The sequence below is a fragment of the Adiantum capillus-veneris genome, chromosome 15 (assembly GCF_014529385.1).
Source record: "Adiantum capillus-veneris isolate H3 chromosome 15, ASM1452938v2, whole genome shotgun sequence".
NCBI classification, from domain to species: domain Eukaryota; kingdom Viridiplantae; phylum Streptophyta; class Polypodiopsida; order Polypodiales; family Pteridaceae; genus Adiantum; species Adiantum capillus-veneris.
Genome location: NC_140945.1, coordinates 115,794,969 through 115,801,754, shown reverse-complemented (window position 1 = coordinate 115,801,754; position 6,786 = coordinate 115,794,969).

The window sequence follows — 6,786 nt, the reverse complement described above, 5'->3', positions numbered from 1 at the left end:
CTCTTGTTTTCGTCTTATATGTTGTTGTCGCTCCTTAGCCTCAGCTTGAGCTTGTATCTTCTTCAATTCTATTTGTGCCTTGGCTGCCTCTTTTGTATGGATGGCACGCAACTCCTCTTGGCTTAAAGGATCATAGTATCTTTTAAATTTGCTCCCATTGAGGAATCCAATGGTTTCAACTCCATCAAGAGTCTCCACACGAATGGTTCCTTGTGGGGTGATCTCACATACTCTATATGGTCCTTTTCCCGCATATTTCAACTTTTTCTTTTCGTTACGCACTCCATACATAAGGACTTTATCACCAACATTGATATCTTTGTTCTTTAGATGACGGTCAAACCATTTCTTCCTCCTATCTTTCTCCACAAGTGCATTTTGCACAGCTAATTGCCTCTCTTTATCTAGCCTTTCAAGGATATATAATCGCTCAACTAAGGGGTTACCATCCCAACCCTCTTGAGAAGCTACTCGAAGACTAGGAATGACAAACTCCCATGGCATAACGGCTTCTTGGCCATACACTATCTTGAATGGTGTGCAGTTAATGGAAACTTTATACGCAGTACGATAAGCCCATAGAGCTGATGTAAGCTTTAAATCCCAATGGACAGATACCCCGCGACGGACGTCAGCAGAGCGAGAATTCACCTAACATGTAATGTCAGCTAAGGACAAAGCTCGACCCGCAGGCACGTGGAATCAAGCATAAGGTGTCAACCTACACTCAACCGACTCCTAACTAATTCCTATAGAGGTCTCTACCAATTGTCTAAGTCACAGCCTTCGAGAGTGCAAAAGAGGAAACTTCTTACAACGCTTGCTAGAGCCGAACACCCATCAAACACTTTCGAAACACTATAGAACTTGAAAGAGACCCTACTAATACCTATAGGCCACTCTCCCTAAGGTCTATGAACCAAAATCACGACCCAAAACACCTGGTGCAGAAACACGTAGGATGTCTGGCCAAAATCTGTAGGTCTTCAGTTCCGAAATATGAAGTGCCTAATGTGTAGTTCTACTCAATGTGAATGCATGGATATGCTGCAATGCGAAATCGGATAACGTATGCTCACCCAAACAACCGATGAAACTCGTAGAAGGAGCTCCCAAAGCCGGACCGTACGCACGCAATGTTGGTATCGGCGCGTAGCTCTAGTCGGGGGCAACACGCTGCACTTCTCCGCACTCGATTCCGACCACCGTAGCACACGTAGTGTCAAGACGAAGCTCACACACTCTCTCTCTCTCTCTCGTACACAGTACGCTCACCCACAGACTTCAAACTTGTTTTTTTTTTTAAATGACAAAAGGTTTTTTCATTAAGGTCAAAAAGTGGTATATATAGCTTACAACTTCTCAAACCCTAAAGTTTCAAAATCAACCATCTACTCAATCTAACTATCAAAACTGGGATACAATCCGGAAAATTCTGTAAGTCCCAATATTTACAAGGTGAAAAATCGGGTTTTCCTCAATGAATGAATAATTACAAAAATAATAGTCCACCGAGTAGTTAGATGCCGTGGGGTGTGTCCAGCTTCTAACATCCCCCCCCTCCTTGTTCATGTCATCCCTGCAATGGCTTGGATCAGATGCTTCATCTTATGGTTTCTCGCATCTTTAGCAGTGATTCGTACCTTGCATGTAGGTTCAACATTGTTGGGCCAAAGATATCTGTGTGCATGGTGAAGAATCCCGTATAAAATGCTTCTTCAAAAGCCTGGAGGTGATAGGATGGTAGAAACATGATTCTTTGGTACAACGCATGTATCACCTCCTTGGAAGGCTGACTTGACAGATCATAAGCACATCTGTATGTATCTTGAAAGAAGAATATGCTGTCGGTCACACCTGGCCCGGCTTGAAGGTCTCGAACACTGCTAGGATGGTTCTGCAGTTTTTTCTCATCATAATGCATGTAAGGTCAGGTGAGCCAGTGAACAACTTTATGGCGCCCGTTAGGGTTTTCACCATGTATTGGACACTTATTCTCTCACCTGCCTTCACGCCTGGCAGCTTTGGGTAATTCAGCCAAGTGGGTTGGCTTCTTTGCAATATTTCTTGTGCCTTCCACGTCCTAACCCTTGGTAGAGGACAGAAGCTGAGGTTGTCTCTAATATGTTTAGGTGCCTCTACCAAGTGGATTATGTATTGTGGGTACTTGGTAAGCCAAACATTCCTCCACTTTGGCTGAGAATCCACTATGAGCTTAACTCCTTCTGGCCTCGAGGTGTCTGCATTGTAGAGAGGTTCCGTTGGATCTTCTCTGATTCGCTTGTTTATTGTTGCTGCCTCATATTTCAGCAATGGATACGGGAGAGAGGGTTGAAGCCACTCGCGCCTGAGATTGCTGGCGTCGATCTTCCAAATGGTCATAGATTTGAAGACCCTCTGCTCCCATTCCAAGGCTTCCTTTGTGCTTTCTCTTAGCTCTGCCTCTATTGCCTTACGCAATTTTTTCCTCCTCTTCTTGTGTTAGATCATGCGGCTCTTGAGAGGATCCTACTATGCTTTCCTCTTGCATGGGTGTGTCCACAGGATCTGTCACATTTTCGAGGTCGATGCCCTCATTGGCGGCTGGCCCTGAGCTTTCTGCCTCTGCTTGTTGCTGGCCTTTTAACTCCTCAATTTGCATGAGGAGTGTCTGCTTTTCTGCTTCAGCTTCTTCGCCCATATTCACGAGGAGGTCATTAAGCTCAGCTTTTACTCTTTCCGCCTCCTCGAGCTTTTTATTTATGCTTTCCACCTCTTCTTGTAGGGCTTTTTGGCTGTCCTCCATTCTTGTTTGCATAGCTATAGAACCTTCAGCCATCATTAACCTCTGCTTTTTCTCGAGAGTCAGCTACTTCTGAAGTTCTTGCATCTACTCTTCATATATTTGACTCTCGAAAATGATTTGAGTCGAGCTCGTAGCTCTAACTCTAGCAGGTGATGCTCGCAGCCTCTGGATGGTTTGATCTTTGACTTTTAATTGGTCCTTGAGCTCAAGGACTTCATCCAGGCTTGCTTCTTGTTCTATCTCTGCTTTTTCCTTGGCATTTCTCATGGCCTCTACTTCTTTTGTTTCTTCTGCCAGCTGTAGTGTCAGATTATCCCGTTCTTTTTCAGCATCTCGCAATGACTTGCTGAGCTGTAGACACTCTTCTTCAGCTGCTTGTATTCTTTTTGCTGCTGCCTCATTTTCTTCTTCCTTTGCTTGGCAGTTTTGTAGAGCCGTTGCCAAGCTGACCTGGAGGTCAGCTTCTCTCTCTTTTTGCCCTTGGCTTTGTGCCTGCAGAGAATCCCTTTCCATCTTGGTCTATTCTTCGGTGGCCTTTAGAGTTATCATTTCTTTCTCTGATGCCATAGATTGTGCTCGCAATCCGGCTAGTTTTGTCATCACCACGTCCCAGTCATTGGAGGACGGGTGCAGGTCTACAGTGTCTGTAGCAATTTATTTAAGTTCCACTAGCCGAATGCCTTGCACCTGTTCTTTATGCCCTGTCCTCGTCAAGTCGAATGCAACTGTGGCGGCTTCTTCCTTTGTATAGCTTGCAGCTAGCAGGTCCAAAAATGCATAATAGGCCTCGTCTAATCCTTTTTGCTCAGACTCAGGCTTGCCCTCTTCCGTTGGCTCAGGTTCTTGCCTTTGCTCTTGCTTCTCAGCTTGCCTTTCATCTTGTTTGTTTTCAGCCTCTTTATCTTCTGGTGGAAGGCTGCTATGAGGTGGTGATGGTGGTGGTGATGGCTGTGGGCTGGGTTTAGGGCTATCTGGTAAAGTTGCCGGTTTGCCCTTTAAATACCTGTGTGCTTTTGTTTTCCTTTCCCTTTCTTGGCTTTCTTGCTCATCTAGCAATGTCTGCCTTATCTGCTCCACTTCCTCCTCGGTGAAAGGGACATGGGGAATGTTTTTCGCTGCTGCATCAAGAATCTCGAAATTCTTGATATAATCTTCAAAGCGGTCCCTTTGCAATCTTCTGGATGATCCAGACATAGACTCGAGAGATGGCTTCCAGAGTTCGTTTAAATCGCCCTTGAGGGCTCTTTCTGCTTGGAAACTCTCCATCAGCCTCTCGAGTCTTGCCGCTTTCTGGGACCTAGTTTCTTTGGCCGGCACTTGAGAAAAATCTTTCTTTCCTTTCTTCTGCTCGGGTGGCTCCTCCTCAACTGGCTCTAGCCGTCTCTTCAACCTCGTAGCCACCCTTGGTGCTCTCTGTGGCTCATCTTCCTTGTCTTCTTTTACCCTTAGCCAATCATTCTGAGATGGGGGATCAGGCCACCTTCCTTTAGCGTGTAGTGCTGCATAAACCACCTTGGTTATCATTTCTCCTGGCACTATGTAGGTTGGCTTTTTGTTGCCCATTTTTACCAAGCTGTCATGTATTTATGCCGCATAGTTGATTATCTTTGGGGTGCCTTTTGTCATTGCCCAAGTAAACGTTGTGGCAATTGCACCGGCGGCATCCTGTACTTCTGTGGCCTCTTCGTGCACATGTGGAAGTACTGGTTGTACAATTGGCTCATGATTGCCACCTTTGGGTTGGCAATGTCTTCAAAGGTGTAATTTGCCTTTTTCTCTTTGTAAACCTTGACTTCATCCCTTGTTTTTGTCACATTGTCTCCCTGATTGGAGAGATCTAGTGCATGGGCTACAAACCGCTCCGTGATTATGATCTTTGTATCGGGTCTGCCTTGCAAATCTGTCACCTTGGCCACTCCATCCTCTTTGATGCTTGTTACAAACTCCCATACTCTTTTGATGTCCACCCCTACTGGTATTGCTTCGAAATAGTTATGGAGGTCAATTTTCTCCAAGTAGCCAGCCATTTTGCTTCATACAAATTCATTGAGCTCTCTTGGCAGCATTGGTAGCTCTATTATATTGCCTTCATTGTCTTTGAACACTCCCTGGTAGATCCTTAGGTCATTGGACTCTAACAGATCCTCTGGTATCCAGGTGCTGGTGGGCTTTAATGTTCCTTTCTGGAATAACAAAGGGTTCCACCTCATCCAGATAATCTTTGATTGTCATTCTTTTCTTCTTTGCCGGTGACTTCGAGGCTGCCATAGATCCTGTTGCACTCAGTAATCCAAAGTTAGCGTTTTTTTCATATTAGCTGCGAAACTGAGTTTTACTTATCCAAATGACTTGAAAATTGAAATTATAGCTTAAAAGGAACTTGTGAAGCTATGCATGTGCTCACAGTGCAAATCTGGCCAAAAATTTCTATTTAGACATCCTACGCGTAGGATGTCTTTTTCATCAGAATTGGTTCATACTTGACATGCAAGTAGTGTAAGGCTCATGGAACATGGCTATATGCTTGGATTTGAATTTGGATATCAAAAAGTGGAATTTTGGGCTGATTCAGGCTTTAGGTCACAATTTGGGTAGAATGTCCATCATAGGTAGTAATTGATGTCCAAATGGGTTGAAAATTGGTATATGGGCTCATTGCACCATGGTATTGGCTCCCATGATGTCATTCCTTGCACAGAAGGCTAAATTTATGCTGGAGACATCCTACGCGTAGGATGTCTTTTTCATCAGAATTGCATGAAACTTGTTCTGTGGGTTGCCCTTGGCCTATGGAACATGGCCCTGTTCTTGGATTTGAATTTGGACAAGATTTGATGCTTGTAAGGCTTTGTGAGGTGTTTTTGGGTTCAAAAAGTGTATCTTGAAGGTGTTGGGGGTCAAAAGTGATTAGAATGGCTTCAAACTTGTCATATGGGCTCTTGGTGATGAGGTAATTAGATCTGGAATGATAAAACATCCCTTTCATGCCAAAAAGGTCCATTAGACATCCTACGCGTAGGATGTCTATTTCATCCTTTTTTCTCCCTGACCACAAAGATTGTTTGCTGCTGTGTATGTGAATGTGTTGTGCAAGTTTCATGAGATTTGGACAAGATTTGGTAGGTCAATGGCCCATTATTGCCTCTATGTCCTAACTTTGCGTTTTTCCATGCATATGAGGTCAAATCTGGTCCAAATGTGATGAAACTTGGTGTATGGCTTGTAAATGTCATTCAGAACATGTGCATGACAAAAATTGATGAGGTTTGTGCCAAAAAGTGCCCTTCAGACATCCTACGCGTAGGATGTCTCCTGGTGATTTTTTCAGTGATAGTGCTCCCAGTGCTTGCCCTTTGCCCCCCTAAGTCCCTTTTGAGCCTAATTTCAACAAAAAAGTCAAATGGATAGAGTATAACTCCCTGTGTGGACTTCAGAGCCTCCGAGCCATTTTTTGACTTTTGGAGTGCTTTTTGGCGATAAAATTTCTCGATGTTGGTCTCCATAGCTTCCCAATCCCTTGGGGATCCTTGCCGTATGGTTTTTGTTGACTTTGGCTTCACCGGAGCTCCATTTGGCAATTTGTCGCTCTAGAAGCACCCGTAGTTGCGTTTACATACCTTTGATGATTTGTGGTGGTCTACTACCATAGGACTTGGTTGTTGATGGTCTAGGAAAGCCGCTCGTGAAGTTTGGTGGCAAACGGACTTGCGGTTTGGCTGCAAGTGCATTTTGATGCTTTGTGTGTCTGATGCCGTTTATGAGGTTTAGTGCCACTTCGGGTCACTTTTTGGTCATGCGGGTCATATAGACTTGTCGAGCATGTTGAGATGCTCCTACCCATGAATTTTGGTAGCATTTGGTCGCCGTTTCACCGATTTCCCATTTGGTGGCCTCTTGCGGGTTTCTCAGAATTAGGGTTTTTCTCGATGGTTTCCCACTGCCTTTGGCTATCCAGGACTGGTCTCCTAGACTAGGGTGAGCTGCTGATGAAGTCTTGTTGC